This window comes from Mustela erminea, chromosome 1, assembly GCF_009829155.1.
Source record: "Mustela erminea isolate mMusErm1 chromosome 1, mMusErm1.Pri, whole genome shotgun sequence".
Lineage (NCBI taxonomy): Eukaryota > Metazoa > Chordata > Mammalia > Carnivora > Mustelidae > Mustela > Mustela erminea.
Genome location: NC_045614.1, coordinates 29,207,619 through 29,223,091, shown reverse-complemented (window position 1 = coordinate 29,223,091; position 15,473 = coordinate 29,207,619). Strand labels below are relative to the sequence as shown.

Sequence of the window (15,473 nt, the reverse complement as noted above, 5' to 3'; positions counted from 1 at the left end):
CTTGAAAGTAGTGGCCTTATGAAGAAGAGGTCCTGTTGTGCCCTGTAGTATAATGTCATCTCTTCACCAGAACCTGGCATTTCAGTGGTGTCTCCTATGTGTTTTGCATGCACCCTGCTCTTGCGTGTGAGCCACTTTTTCCTTTAGTACAGTTTTCTGCAATGGTTCTTTGTCTGTTGTGGGCAGGGTTTGGTCACTGTTGTTAGTGGGTCAGTCTGGGGCCAACTTAGGCTTGAGTTGAATTAGACCAGGTGTTTGTAAGAGGTGGGATATCACTGAACTGGAGGTTGGTTTTCCTTGTGTGTTCCCTGAGAAGCTTTTATTGGTGGGCAGGGCCTGCATTCAGACCTGATGTCTGCCTCTAATCCTCCACTGGAACCACAGTGGGATTGTTGTGTGTTTTATTTTCCCCTCTCCCCAGGGTATGAGTCACTTTGGAGTGATGCTGGTCACTGTCAGGGCTGCTTGTAAAATGCCAGGCTTGTGACATGGCTTGGGATGGGCTCTGGGCAAGGGTATATTGGAGGGAGCAGGTCCACAGGAGAACATAGGGGCAGGGTGTGGGGAGCCAGTAAAGTCCATGCAGGTCTTCTGTAGGAGGAAAGCTGCAGCTGCCTGGAAGAAGTCTTTCCCAGACTGCAATGGATGGGTGGGTCCGCAGGAGAATGTGAGGTGGAGTGTGTTTTTAGCAAGCTAGGTGGAAAGTTCATTGTGCATTCGTTCTGGCAGGTGCCATGTAACTAGGCTGGGGAAAGTGGGAGGTGAGTGTCCCCATCAGCTCTTTTGTTCTTGGAGAAGTCTCCTAAAGATCCCTACTTCTCTAGCACGGGCTCTGTGGATTAGTAAATGAGTCTCTTTCACATATGTACTAGGTGGTTTCAAACTGCACTTCTGTGTTGTATCTCAGCATGGCTGTTTGTTTTGCTGTCTCTTAAGGCTAGAGACTGTTTCAGGGGCACAGGAAGAGAGAGAGAGAGTGGCAGGCCTGGTCTCCTCCTCCCCACAGGTATTTTCCTATCTAGGTTAGGTATGAGGAAGTCAAGCACATAAAGGATCAGTTAACTTGCTCAACAAGCAAGTGGCAGAAATAGCATTTAAAAGACAGTCTGTTTGGTACAAAAGCAGATCATACTGCTCTTTTTACAGATCAGGATCAATGAATGAATTTTTTTATTTCTTTCCCTAGAAGATTTTATTCATCTCCCAGAGTAAAAAAAAAAAAAAAAAAAACTCACTTACTCTTGTGGATTGGCCCAATTAATTTCATCATTGAGTTTAGATATTTAGCTGATTTTTAAAAATCATAATAATTCATATTATATATAATATATAATGTATTATATATTTTATATGTAATATATATATATTATGTATATATATATATATATGTATGTATAAATAAATTTAGGTAGAAGTCCAGTAGGAATTCCAATTGTACTCTCTTTGAGTTGAGAGGGGGGAGGTGTCCGATTGCTCAGTTTCCATAGAGGGAACTGACAGCAGTCATAAATGGTAAGGTCTTCCTATCTGTGGTGGTATGGAGAAGAGCCAAAAGCCAAATATTATTCCCCATCAAACATTTTCTCTTTTTCTCTTTCTCCTTTCCTTCTCCTCTTCTGTCCCTCTGCTTCCCAGCCTCTTGCCCAAGGTCTACTTTTTGTTCTTCCCTTACATAAAAGGTTGTGTGCAGTTATCTCTAGTTATAATTACATGGTTTTCCCCTTCAGGAGCCAGTTTTGCAACTGATGATAAAAATATTCGGTCTCCATGGGTAACTGTAGTAAATATATTTTAAAAGAGATGTACTTTCTGTGAAGAGAGGCTCTTAATGATATGTCCAAATTTATGACTGGTTATCTATTCCTTTGGTTCCAAATACTGACCCTCTGTGTGTCCTCAATTTCAATTTAAAAAATATTTATTGACTTCCCAAGTCTGAAAACACTGAACCAAGTGATATTTGGGACTGGGGGGTCTACTAAATAATGTATTAATGTCTGCTCTAAGGTCAGCTTTGTGAACTTCTTTGAAGACAAATGCATTCTATGCAACATTTTAACTGATAAGAATAAAAATGATGGCTACTGTGTTGGACTGCTCACCACATAGCAGACTTATGTGTATTTTACAAAGATTACCTCATTTCAGCCTCACAATAATTTAATTTGGTGAATATTTTCATTCTCATTTTTCAGTCAAGGCAATTGAAACTCAGAAAGGTGCAATAACTCTTAAAGTTAGATCCAAATTAAGTGGAGGCTGGATTTGAACCCCTATCTGTCTAAATCCAAAGCCTGGGTGTCTGATATCCTAAGGACGCCCTGTTAGAATTCTAGGGGGTTGAAGAGTAGCCGTCTTTGGAGAATCTGGCCTGGGTAGAGAGAAGGCGCCATAACGCTGGTCATCACCTTGCCATGTGATGTTAGAGCAGAGGCCTGGTACTAGAGCCTTGGAATTCCAAAGTCCAAAGAGTTCCTCTTAGTTAACCTTGCTAAAAATTCCCTTAGAAAAGGCAGTTGGATAGTAAAGTTCTCAAGAGTTGCTAAATTTGAATATGTAATCCCCTGTAAATGTACAGTAACTCCCTAGGGCCCAGGAAAGTATGAAAATGAGGGGGAGACATAAAAGAGATTCAACTTAAGGGAAACAAAAGAAAGCAAAAATATCTTATGAAAAATAATTGGAAGCAGATTTCAATCAGGAAGCGGAATTGTAAATAGACTCATGCCAAAGGGGGGCCGAAGACAATGATATCTGGATTAGATCATTTAGGAGCTACCCAGAGGCTGCAGCCATAGGCACTCTATAAATTTATGACGATGGTGATGATGGTGTGCAGCAGTAAGTAGGAAGGGCAAACTAGGGAAAAGAGGAAAAGAAAGTGGCTGAGTTGCATTACACCATAAATCCAGGAGAAAAATATTCTCTCTTCAGATGTCAAGGGTAAAATTGTGCCTCGAGTTCTCTATTTCATTTGGTATACCTTATTCCCATAAAGGAGCGCCTGGAGGGAGTTCATATGAGGACCAAAATTGAGTATATCACAAAAATGTCCACTGATAGGAAAATCCATTTGACTTTCCCTCTTGCTGTGGTTTTACTCGAGGCAGAAATTTGAAGGAAGAAGAGAGGGAAGGGGGAAAAAGGACAAGGAAGGAAAAAGAATTACAGTTTCTAGATGTTGTGTCATCCCATTGCTAGTAAGTGCTGGTGAAAGGGACCTATGGATCGATATATTATGTAAGGTAAGAAAAAATGAATTTCATGAGTTCATGTGCTTTCCTGGTAGAGTTGATAGGAATGCATTTTTGAAAAAGAAACAGGCCCTCCTAGTTTGTTCATCTTATGGTTTGAGCCTGATGTAACATGTTGTGGCTTTGGAAAGAGCAGGCCCAGTTAGGGAGTCAGTCTGCTGAGATGTGACCACAGCATAAAGTTGTGCTTCCTGTGGGTAATGGATTCACCTTATGCCCACTCAGAACGCAACTCCTGGGTGAGTTTACCTCTATTCTAAGCTTCAAGTATGCAAATGATGTCTGTTAATCCTGTCATCCCAGCCCAACCGGAAATGCCAGTTTGAAAAGAACAGAAGCAGTTGCCATGATACTCTCTACAAGACTTAAAAGAGCAGTGTGTTTATGGGTCAGGTGAAACAAGGCTTAGAATAAAACCCAGCATATCTATTGAGCATCTTTCTGTGTCAGTCACTGTATCTGGTGTGTGTGTGTATATATATATCCTTATTTAATCTTAATTATGACACACATACCTATTAATATATTAAGGTTATAAAATTTTCATGTTAAAACAACAGAATAGACCCTGTTGGAGGGTTTATACATTTGTATTTCACCACCCGTCCTTGGTGGATATTTGGTAGTCTCTTAAAGACAAAGTTGTTCGAATTCCCAGATATGTGTAGGTTGACTTTTCTGTGCTTCCTTTCTGTAGCCTAGCTCACTTGTTTGTTTCCAGATAGTTACCATCAGGCTTGAATAAACAAAGCAACATAACTCACACCCTACAAGTGTGTAAATGATCTTCAATGTTAAGTTTGACTATATGCAACATTTGCCTTAGGCGTTAGCTTTATTGCTCAAATCCCCCCTTAATGTTAAGAAGATATGATCTACTATAGTGCTATATAGGCTACTTAGATCTTTGAGAATACCTTGGTGTTTCTATTTACTATATATGTATATACATTTTTGAAGCCTCCCTTTTCTCTCATTTTTTCATGTTACCCTTGCTATGTGGTACAATTTATTGGTGACAGGTTTAATTTACAAATACATAACATATTGGTCTGAAGGATGACAAACTTTTAATTTAGTTCAAATTGTTCTTTTATTTTATGTACTTGTTTGAGAATAATAATTACAATGGGGCACCTGAGTGGCTCAGTCGGTTGAGTGTCTGGCTCTTGGTTTTGGCTTAGATCATGACCTCAGGGTTGTGGTATCAAGCCCTGCGATGGCTTCATGCTGAACGTGGAGTCTGCTTGGGATTCTCTCTCTCCCTCTTCCTCTGCCTCCCACTCTGTTCCTTTCCCCCATTCGCACATGCTCTGAATCTCTTTCTCAAAAACAAACAAATAAATAAATAAATAAAAATTTTAAAAGGAATAATAATTACTATGTTATGCTGTATTGATTTTTTTAAATTTTTATTTATTTTTTTAAATTTCTTTTCAGTATACCAGAATTCATTGTTTATGCACCACACCCAGTGCTCCATGCAATATGTGCCCTCCTTAATACTCACCACCAGTCTCACCCAACCTCCCACCCCCCGCCCCTCCAAAACTGTCAAATTGTTTTTCAGAGTCCATAGTCTCTCATGGTTCATAGAGTCCATAGTCTCCATGTCCTCCGTGTTATTTCTTATGCTCCACAAATAAGTGAAACCATATGATAATTGACTCTCTCTGCTTTACTTATTTCACTCAGTGAAATCTCTTCCAGTCCCATCCATGTTGATACAAAAGTTGGCTATTCATTCTTTCTGATGGAGGCATAATACTCCATAGTGTATATGGACCACATCTTCCTTATTCATTTGTCCATTGAAGGGCATCTTGGTTCTTTCCACAGTTTGGTGACTTTGGCCATTGCTGCTATGAACATTGGGATACAGATAGCCCTTCTTTTCACTACACCTGTATTTTTGGGATAAATACCCAGTAGTGCAATTGTGGGGTCATAAGGAAGCTCTATTTTTAATTTCTTCAGGAATCTCCACACTGTTTTCCAAAGTGGCTGCACCAACTTGCATTCCCACCAACAGTGTAAGAGGGTTCCCCTTTCTCCACATCCTCTCCAACACATGTTGTTTACTGTCTTGTTAATCTTGGCCATTCTAACTGGTGTAAGGTGGTATTTCAATGTGGTTTTGATCTGAATTTCCCTGATGGCTAGTGATGATGAACATTTTTTCATGTGTCTGTTAGCCATTTGTATGTCTTCATTGGAGTAGTGTCTGTTCATGTCTTCTGCCCATTTTTTGACATGATTATTTGTTTTGTGTGTGTTGAGTTTAAGGAGTTCTTTATAGATCCTGGATATCAGCCTTTTGTCCTATTGTCATTTGTGAATATCTTCTTCCATTCCATGGGTTGCTTCTTTGTTTTGTTGACTGTTTCCTTTGCTGTGCAGAAGCTTTTGATCTTGATGCACTGTATTGATTTTAAATAATATAATTCAACTAAAAAGTGAAGCATGGGGGCGCCTGGGTGCCTCAAGGGGTTAAAGCCTCTGCCTTCGGCTCAGGTCATGGTCCTGGGATGGAGCCCCACATTGGGTTCTCTGCTCAGCAGGGAGCCTGTTTCCTCCTCTCTCTCTGCCTGCTTCTCTACCTACTTGTGATCTCCATCTGTCAAATAAATAAATAAGATCTTTAAAAAAAATGGAGCATGAAGAGCCCCCATATTCCAGTGGAGGTTATGTCCATATTCTGCTGGGTGATCTGTGTAGCAAAGCATTAAAGCCACTAAGTGCTTATCATTTGCATAAACACCTTATGAAAGATGATTATCATTTAAGTTACAAAGTTGTTCCTTAATTTTCTTCTGACATGTTTGTTTTAGATGCATTGCCTGTAGTTCAAAACTGTATTACTGAGTAGCAACTGTTGCCTCCCACTGTGTCTTTTTTTGTATTTGATACTAATAGACACTTTTATTTTCAGTGTGTTGTCATATAAATTTATTAATTACTCAAGTAGTTTGAAAAGTTGTCCCAGACTTTGACCTGTGAATTAACTAATGGAAATTGTAATAGAAATGGAAATTCATTTAAAGCTGACTGAGGGCTCTTGAAAATGTCTGGGATGATCTAGTTTGTTTCTGGTCTGTGTTTATGACATTAAAAGGAAACCAAAGTTGAGATGTAAATGAATAAACATCAGCACTGGAAGGTATTTGTATAACCTACATAAGTGCTGGGGCCATATCTGGTTCAGTCTTATAATAAGAGAACAAATGAACTTATTGAAAAGTAACTTTTTTTTACATTAAAACAAAACAAACTTTATATTGATTATCAGAAACAAAAAAGTAACATTAAACAGAATAATGTATTCTTGGCCTAGGCTCTTTTTTTTTTTTAACAGCTTACTTTTTGTTGTTGTTGTTTTTGGGAAAAGTAATTTATAATTTTACTTAGGTCTTTTAAAAAATTTTGAGCATTCTTTTATTCATTACACATGACAACTATTCTTTTTTTTTTTCCTCCGTATAATCAGTTCCTGGTTTCATTGATCTCTTCTATTGTTTTTTAGTTTCTATTTCATTTATTTCTACTCTAATCTTTATTACTTCCTTTCTTCTGCTGGTTTTAGGCTTCATTTTTTGTTGTTGTTGTTGTTGTTCTTTTTCTAGCTCCTTTAGGTGTAAGGTTATGTTGTTTATTTGAGATTTTTCTTGTGTCTTAAGGTAGGGCTGTATTGCTAAAAACTTGTCTGCTGTGTTTGTTGTACCCTAAGATTTGGGACCATTATGTTTTCATTTATAGTTGTTTCCAAGTATTTTTAAAAAATTTCTCCTTTGATTTCCTGGTTGACCCATTCATTGTTTAGTAGCATGTTGTTTAATTCCCATGTATTTGTGGTCTTTCCAAATTTTTTTCTTGTAGGTGACTTCAAGTTTCATAGTGTTGTGGTCAGAAAATATGCATGATATGATCTCAATCTTTTTGTGCTTGTTGAGGATTTGTGACTTAGAATGTGATCTATTCTGGAGAATGTCCCGTTTGCACTTGAAAAGAATGTGTGGTCTGTTGCTTTAGGATAGAACGTTCTGCATATATCTGTTAAGTCCATCTGGTCCAGTATGCTATTCAAAGCCATTGTTTCCTTGTTGATTTTCTGCTGAGATAACCTGTCCACTGATGTAAGTGGGATGATAAAGTCCCCTAGGATTACTATATTATTATCACTTAGTTCCTTTATGTTTGTTATTGTTTTACATATTTGGGTGCACCCATGTTGGGGGCATGAATATGTACAATTGTTAGATCTTCTTGCTGGGCAATCCCTATTATTATGATATCATACCCTTCTTCACCTCTTGTTACAGTCTTTGGTTTAAAATCTAGTTTGTCTGGTGTAAGTGTGGCTTCTCTGGCTTTCTTTTTTGTCATTCATTGCATTATAAATGTTTCTCCATCCCCCACTTTCAATCTGCAGGTGTCTTTGGGTCTAAAATGAGTCTCTTGTAGGCAGCATATAGATGGATCTTGTTTTTTTAATCCATTCTGATACCCTGTGTCTTTTGGTTGGGGCATTTAGTCCATTTACATTCAGAGTAATTATTGATAGATGTGTATTTAATGCCATTTTATTACTCATTTTGTTGTTGCTTCTGGAGATCATCTCTCTTCCTTTCTTTGTCATATCTGATCTTTCCTTTCTACTCAAAGAGTCTCCTTTAATAAGTCTTGCAGGACTGGTTTAGTGGTCACAGACCCCTTTAGCTTTTGTTTGTCTGGGAAACTATCTCTCCTTCTATTCTGAATGGCAGCCTTGCTGGATAGAGTATTCTTGGCTGCAGATTTTTCCCATTCAGCATGTTGAATATATCATGCCACTTTCTTCTGGTTTGCCAAGTTTCTATTGAGAGATCTGCAGCTAGCCTTATGGGTCTTCCCTTATAATTTAGGGACTTCTTTTGTCTTACAGCTTTTAGCTTTTTTTCTTTATTGCTATATTTTGCAAATTAAATTATGATCTGTCTTGGCGTTGGCCTGCTTTTGTTGATTTTGATGGGAGTTCCCTGTGCCTCCTGGATCTGGATGTCCAGGTTAAGGAGGTTTACAGTTATTATTTCCTCAAGTAAATGTTCTCTCTCTTCTTCTTTTGGGACTCCTAAATACTAATGTAATTACGTTTGATGGAGTCACTGAGTTCCCTATACATGTCAACTATTCTTAAAATCCCCTTCCATTCTTTTTCTCTTTCTAGTGATCTTTCACTTTGCCCTGCTCAGGAGTCAAGTATTCTCTTTCACCCCTTCACTTTCCTTGTTATACTCTTTATATGAAGGGTGTGGACTTGGGCTTTTTCCCCTTTTGTTTTTATCCCAATCTTCCAGTTCTGTTTTTGTTATCTGTCACATAATTCTGCATCACAAATATTAATAGTTCTTTTAGAAAGGGGGTGAAGGGAAAGGTCAAGCACAATAAATTTCTTTTCTGGGGGAATGGAAGGTTTGGAACACTAAGATTTTAACCAAATTTGTCATTAGTGCACTTTAAAAATTGATTAAATCCATTGCTTATTAAATTCATTGTTAATACCAAGCTGAGAACAAAGCATTATTAATTCCTTTGAAAATAAACTCTGTGTTCAGTGAATTTAATAAATAGGAGAAGTAGAAGCCAAAAAGGATGGAATTCATTAATTTGGGACAAAGGTAGAGTAGAATATTAGAGAAAATCCGCAGATCACAAAATTATTATATAGTTACTGAACAAATATGCACCTTCAGGGAAAAATGATCAAGAGGGTCACAGAGGACATTGAATAATAAAGCAACTATGTAGCACTAATGAAGACCAAGCTGAATTCAGAAATAAATTAAGAGAAATGGCAAGACTTTCTTTCCTTCATATTCATTCTAGGAAGATATTTTATCGCTCTTGTACTCATTTTGTAGGATTCAGGAAAATTTCAGCTAAATTTGGATGATAGTCACAGGTATGATTAATAATTTTTGGAAAGAAAAAACGAGTGTGATTCTTACAGGAGAGGATGGCACCTGTCTTCACTTGTGGCTTTAAGAACTGATTGATATAATAGTGAGGCATATTTGGTTAGTCTCTGGGAAAAAAAATTATCACATGACATTAGATATCAGAAAACATTAAAAAATTTTTTTAAACTTTTAAAAGATTATTTATTTATTTATTTATTTGGGAGGGAGAAAGAGAGGGGGAGAGAGAATCAGAGCAGGGGGAGGGGCAGGCAGAGAGAGAGGGAGAAGCAGACTCTCCACTGGGAGGGGAACCTGACTTGGGACTTGATCCCAGAACTCTGAGATCATGACCTGAGATGAAGGCAGATGCTTACTTAGCTGACTGAGCCAGCCAGGGCCTCCCCCATCACCTTTTTTAAAAAATAGACAGTGTGTTGAATCATGTTCTGGGGAATGATTAGGAGATAAGTTTTATTTTTGAGCTCTTAACAACTGTGGAGGCAGGAATAAGAATGCTCTGGATTAATCCATGTAGGGTTTTTCCTGCTGCAGAGTCAATGATTTTGTGAAGTGTCTTAAAAAATCTATTCCCCAAGATTGCACAGAACACCTTCATTCCTCTTTGTGCATACATAAGATTTATTTCTTGTTTCTGGAACTTACTACTTAATGCTTCTGCTAAGTTCATGAATATTTTAAATCAATTACTTAATCAATAGAGAAATTTTTCTCCTATTATATTTGGCTAATTTAACATTTGGCCAAATCAGAATGGTTGAATAAGATTCTACCAAATGTTATATCTTTGTAGTCTTTTAAAAGGTATTTGCTAGGATCCATGTATTCCTAAAGAGAGTTGAGTTTTTTTCAACAAAATCATCTAGATCACAACTGCTCTTGTCTTATTTTGAAATAAGCAGTACATTTTTAAATGTGTATACAAGTTTTTATTTTATTTTATACATATTTATTTTACCATTATCTCTCTCTCAGTAGCTAGAGAGGTATACATACACACTTGTGTTAACCCCAGTGTGTTCGGATTGATGTAGACTAGAACTTAACCTTATGTCCTGAAACTATGCCATAGTGGTGTACTCTAAACTAGAGCCCTCATATTGTTACCTTCTTGGGTGAGAAGAGAAAGATGAATACTGTGTCCTTCTTTCTTGCTTATCATGGCATGGTTGTGTTTTTCTTTAACACAGAGGAAAGCAAATTCATTATTAGTTTCCCTTCATTTCATTTCAGATAAGTGTGGGATTTTTACTAAGCTTACAAGAAATTGTATATAGACCATGTGGGGAAGTAGCCTGTGCTATCAATAGATAAAGTTTCTAGTTATCCTAATTTATCAATTTTGTAGGTATTACTATGTTGGCCTTTTGAATTTCAGCTTGGGGAGTAAATGCTCAAAAGTTTCAATATCCAACAGGACAAGAACTGGTAGACTAAAGGGACTTTCTGCTGGTTGCTTTGGAGGGCAAACTATTTCTAAGACTTGCAAAGCTATTTTGGTTAGGAACACAGAAATGATAATTTTGGCTCTCAGTGGCATTTATAAGGAATGATTTATAGTGGTCGAAGTCTCTCTTTGGATTATGTTTGTTTGTTTTTTTAAAGATTATTTATTTTTTTATTTGACAGACAGAGATCACAAGTAGGCAGAGAGACAGGCAGAGACAGAGAGAGGAGGAAGCAGGCTCCCTGCTGAGCAGAGACACCCCCACCCCCGACTCGGGGCTCAATCCCAGGACCCTGGGATCATGACCCAAGCCAAAGGCAGAGGCTTTAAACCCCTGAGCCGCCCAGGTGCCACTGGATTATGTTTTTATTAACCTTCTTCTATTGAATAGATTTGTACTTTGATGTTATTTTGACATAATAAAATGGTTGTGTCATTTTCCATCAATGAGGCAAAAGATCCACCTTATAAGCATTTCTACCCTGTGGCACCACCTGAATACCTCTGAGTCATGGCTTCAGTTCAGCTCCTGAGTCAGAGAGAATTCTCTCTGGAGTTTTCAGCTAGAGTTTTCCAATCTTAGCTTGCTGTCACATTGCCTGGAGAACTTTTTTGACTCCATTCCTACTCATGTTTTAAACCATATTCCCTTCCTCCCTCACTTTCTGGGGACAAACCTGATGCAGCCTAGCTTTGGAATGCCTGACTACAGGGCAGTTGAATGCAAATCTCTGGTGCTTCTAAGATAGTATTCTGCTCCATAGATCTTTTCTAGTCTGGAGGTCAAAGTAGTGGGGAACCTTAAGTTCTTAGTAGTGCCCTGACAATTTAAAGAGGTACATCAGTGGAGAGGCATATCTTCCTAGAGGAGTGGATAGAGGGTTATAAGGATGCTCCTCAGCTCTTAAATTACTAACCACCTGGAAAATCCTTCAGATGACTGAAGCCCATGCCTGCTCTTTCAGATATTGTGCCCATGTTAATTTGAGTTTTCATTCTTTCAGGTTGCGTGGACACTCATTTTTCTTAAACACCTGTCTCCTCTGCCTAGCAAGGTAAGAAAAAGATACATAAAAACTCATTTAATTTATCTAGATTCTTTAATAGGTTTAATCAACTTTCTCATTTGCCATTTGAATATGAAAGACTTTTTGAATATCAAAAATTTCATGTAGCTTGAAAAGAAGTTTATGGGTGCCATTGGCTGCCTGGTTGATAAAATGACTTTGGTGAGGGAGAATGTTAGCAATATATGAATGAAAGATCCTGATTTGGGTGTTATTTGGGCTAAGGTAGAAGAGAAGTCAAACTCTGAATTATTTTTTTCTCTGGTGGGAGATCAATACTGTCTAGACATGGTCTCATTATGACTTTGCATTGACTAAGGCAGATTCGGTCAACAGTGGAGCCGACATTCCTGTAATCCAGGCTGCTGGTTGGGAATTTGTGTTACCTGTTACTACAGAGAACCTCTGGTTCACTGGTGTCCAATCTGTGTATCCCAGCATCATCCCTCTCAACTGTAGGGTTAGCCTAGATGACAGCATATGCCAACTCCTGACCTTTTTTTTTTTTTTTTTTAAAGAATCTGAATCCTAGAAGTCCTGGGAGCTGCTCTCTAGGATTTCCTGGCATGCTTGGTGATAGTTGCATAGGTCATGAGAGGAACTTCGGAGCATTTGAATCCTCTGTGGTCTCTGAAACATAAAACCAGAGACAGTCGTACAAGTCACATGTAGAGGCCCCAGGCCACATCTAAAAGCCCAGCTATATTCCCTGTCATACAACTGCCTCCTCATTAATTTCTATAAATAATATCCTCATAGATGGAAACATCACCAGTTTTATATTCAGATTAATTCTTGTTTATAAGAAATTTTCATCTATTTCAGTATATTTTTAAATTGAGGAGGTTTATGATTCTTCACCTAGCATCAGAACTTAAAAATCTGGTCTTCTCCCTGTTAGATATTCAGACTCCTGGCTGTGCTGCTCTGCACAGAATCTTAAGTCCTTCGTTTGTGGTTATTTGTTGGCATTTTGCAAGAGAGTGAAGCAATGTCTGAGCCACTAGAGGCCAGAGGTGGCCCAGCCTGACTGGGTTTCCAACAGAGGAATAAATGTGATTTGTCTAGCATCTTTACTTTTAAACTTTGGGAAAGATGACCGTAGACAGTGAGAAATAATGCTGATTATATAAAGGATTGCTCATGATAAAAGATCTCTTTCTGGAAATTTAAGTGTTCTGGTAGATTAGCATTATTGATCATTCTCTTTCCACATAGTCTACAGATGATCTTAGAATCCTGAAACTATTATTCTTTCTTGTCTAGTGTTAATTAGCAGAACAAGGAATAATCTAATTAAAAGACAACAAGGATGTGTTCTAATTGTTCTAATAAATTATGCTAATACTCAATGCATTTAGTTACTTTTCAATAGGAATTTATTTAATGGGTTGACAGATTGTCCTTTATGGCCACAATCTTAACTTCCATTTCTTCTAAACAAGACAACTTACAGTAGGATAGTTAACTGTCCAAAAATCTGTTGGGTCATTAAGAGAATCTAAGGTTCCATGTAGTACATATGGATGAAGAAATGGATCTGGGGTTTTCTAGATAAAAGAATGACCCAAGACAGAAGAAGGTAAAATAATGACCAGTAGAGTCTATAGTAAAAATCAGTAACTGACTGTTGCACTGAGGACAATGGGCTTTTCATTTATTTTTTAATTATCAAGTGCAGTGCTGATAACATGATACTAACTCATGTAATTGTGTTTGCTTAGTTTTAGCATTTTATACAAATCTGTTAAACACCATATTGTTTATTACATATATGAGATGGTGCCTGCATTAAAGTAATGTCATCATGAGGCAAAAATTCAGGAAATCACTTCTGATAGCCCTTATGTTTTCTCCAGAAGACGCCAGTCTCCCTGCTGATTTGAACATAATTCAGATATAGTTTGTTGTATGACTGTATGAGAGGGAAGTCTCATTGCAATGTGGAAAAAAGATGCCAAGAAGGACCTGAGGAGGAATAAAAATCTGTGTGTAGAATGGCGGGAAGCATACGGATCAGTTCTAAATAAATAGAGCCACTCGACATATCTGAGAAAAGCTGATTCCCAGGTTGATTTCTGTTGTTCTCCCTTGACATAACAATCTTTTAAATTTAAGTAACAAGCCTCCAGGTAGAAAGGGATTCAGTACTTACCAAGACTAGGAAGTGTTTTTGAAAGGGACATTTTCCCACAAGATAGCAATTTTGTGGGAATAATTTTCCACTTTTAGAAAATTAATCCATTCAAATTGTCAAGTTCATCAAAGAGTATGGGGCTGGCACGAGTACAGATTCTAGTTTATACTCATAAAGTTAACTTACTTAAGGAGAGCAGCCATAGAGACAAAACAAAACAACATGCACACCATAAAAGAAATGAGAATTAAAAGAAAATTATCTTCAGTGGCAAAAGAATGCAAGCAAATTTCTTCCCATTCTGAAGTGCATCAACTAAACATGTTGGTGATTTTTTTGGCTGCTTGTTCCCTGTCTTAATATTCTAGTTCATGTCTTCATTTTCAAGGGGACACTTTCATATGTTCTTTTTCTGTTCTAAAAAGGTGACATTTCTTTCAAGTCCATCAGGCTTGAAGATTTCTTTCCTTTCAAGGAGGCTGAGTGCTATAGAGCTCCTAACCCAACTGAAGACCCCTCAGCACCACGTCTAAATTAGATCAAGTGCCCGGGTGGGTCTGACCTTCCTTGTTTCTAAGGCATTGACAATGTCTGCCTTTGGGAAGCAGCATGGATAGGACACTCATTTCTTTTCTCTTCTTTTTTTTTTTTTTTTTTTTAAGCTTTGACAATTTTTTTTTTTTTTTTTTTTACTGTGGAAAAATAAAAATAACATAAAGTTTTCCATTTTAAGCATTTTTAATATATAATTCAGTAGCATTAAATACAACTTTTTAAAATGATTTGGAATGAAAAGGAAATAAGCCTGTGCTCAAATAAGCACTTACATTGTGCAGAGAGATTTTTACATTTTTATTCTGCTTTTTATTTGTTTCCACCCATTCTGAAATTAATTTTTACCACAAGTGTGATACTAGTTCTAACCAATGATACCCGTCTATGTGAAGCCAGAACAGAATTCCATCTACATTCTAGAAAAGACTGTAGATGCTCCTAGTGGGTTGGGAAGGGTATGTGGCTAGGGATCCAGATAATTAATGGTGACTGGGGGGTAGAGGAACCATGTTTCTCTCTGAAGGTCCTGGACACTTCTGGAGCTGAGTGTAAATTTGACATGTTGTACATAAATCTGATCTTTTTTTTCTCAGCTTTCTACATCTCTTATTTTTGAGTTTCTGCTAAGATTCAGGAACTTAAGGCTTTCAAGTACTGAATGAAAATGACTTGAATGGTTGATTCTTTTTCTGGAATCAACCCAGAATCCTATAACCAGTGAAAACATTCTTCAGGAATGAAAGGAAGTCAAGATATTCTCAGATTAAGGAAAACCAAGAGAATTTGTGACTAGTAGAGCTACTCCAAAAGAATAGCTAACAGAAAGGGAATGATCAAAAACAGCAAACAAACAAACAAAAGGAACCCTGGAACAGAGGAAGGAAGAAAGAACACAGTAAGCAAAATACTGGTAAATACATTGGGCTTATTTTTTCCTCTTGAAATTTCTAAATTATATTTAAAGATTGAAGTAGAAATTATAGTACTCTCAATTTGGCTGCAAATGATTACAATCTTTAAAATAATTATAAATGGAGACAGTAAAGGGACAAAAAGGGA

General features: G+C 37.4%; 1 protein-coding gene across 6 annotated transcripts in view; it reads left to right on the top strand.

Moving 5' to 3' along the window:
* The window catches only part of FHIT (fragile histidine triad diadenosine triphosphatase), a 1,423,921-nt gene that overhangs the window by 348,555 nt on the left and 1,059,893 nt on the right, over positions 1-15,473 (top strand). For all 6 annotated transcript variants that reach the window (XM_032359195.1, XM_032359190.1, XM_032359186.1 and 3 more), the window contains exon 3: positions 11,660-11,710. The gene's annotated coding sequence lies outside the window, so the exon portion shown is untranslated. The remainder of the gene's footprint in view (positions 1-11,659; positions 11,711-15,473) is intronic.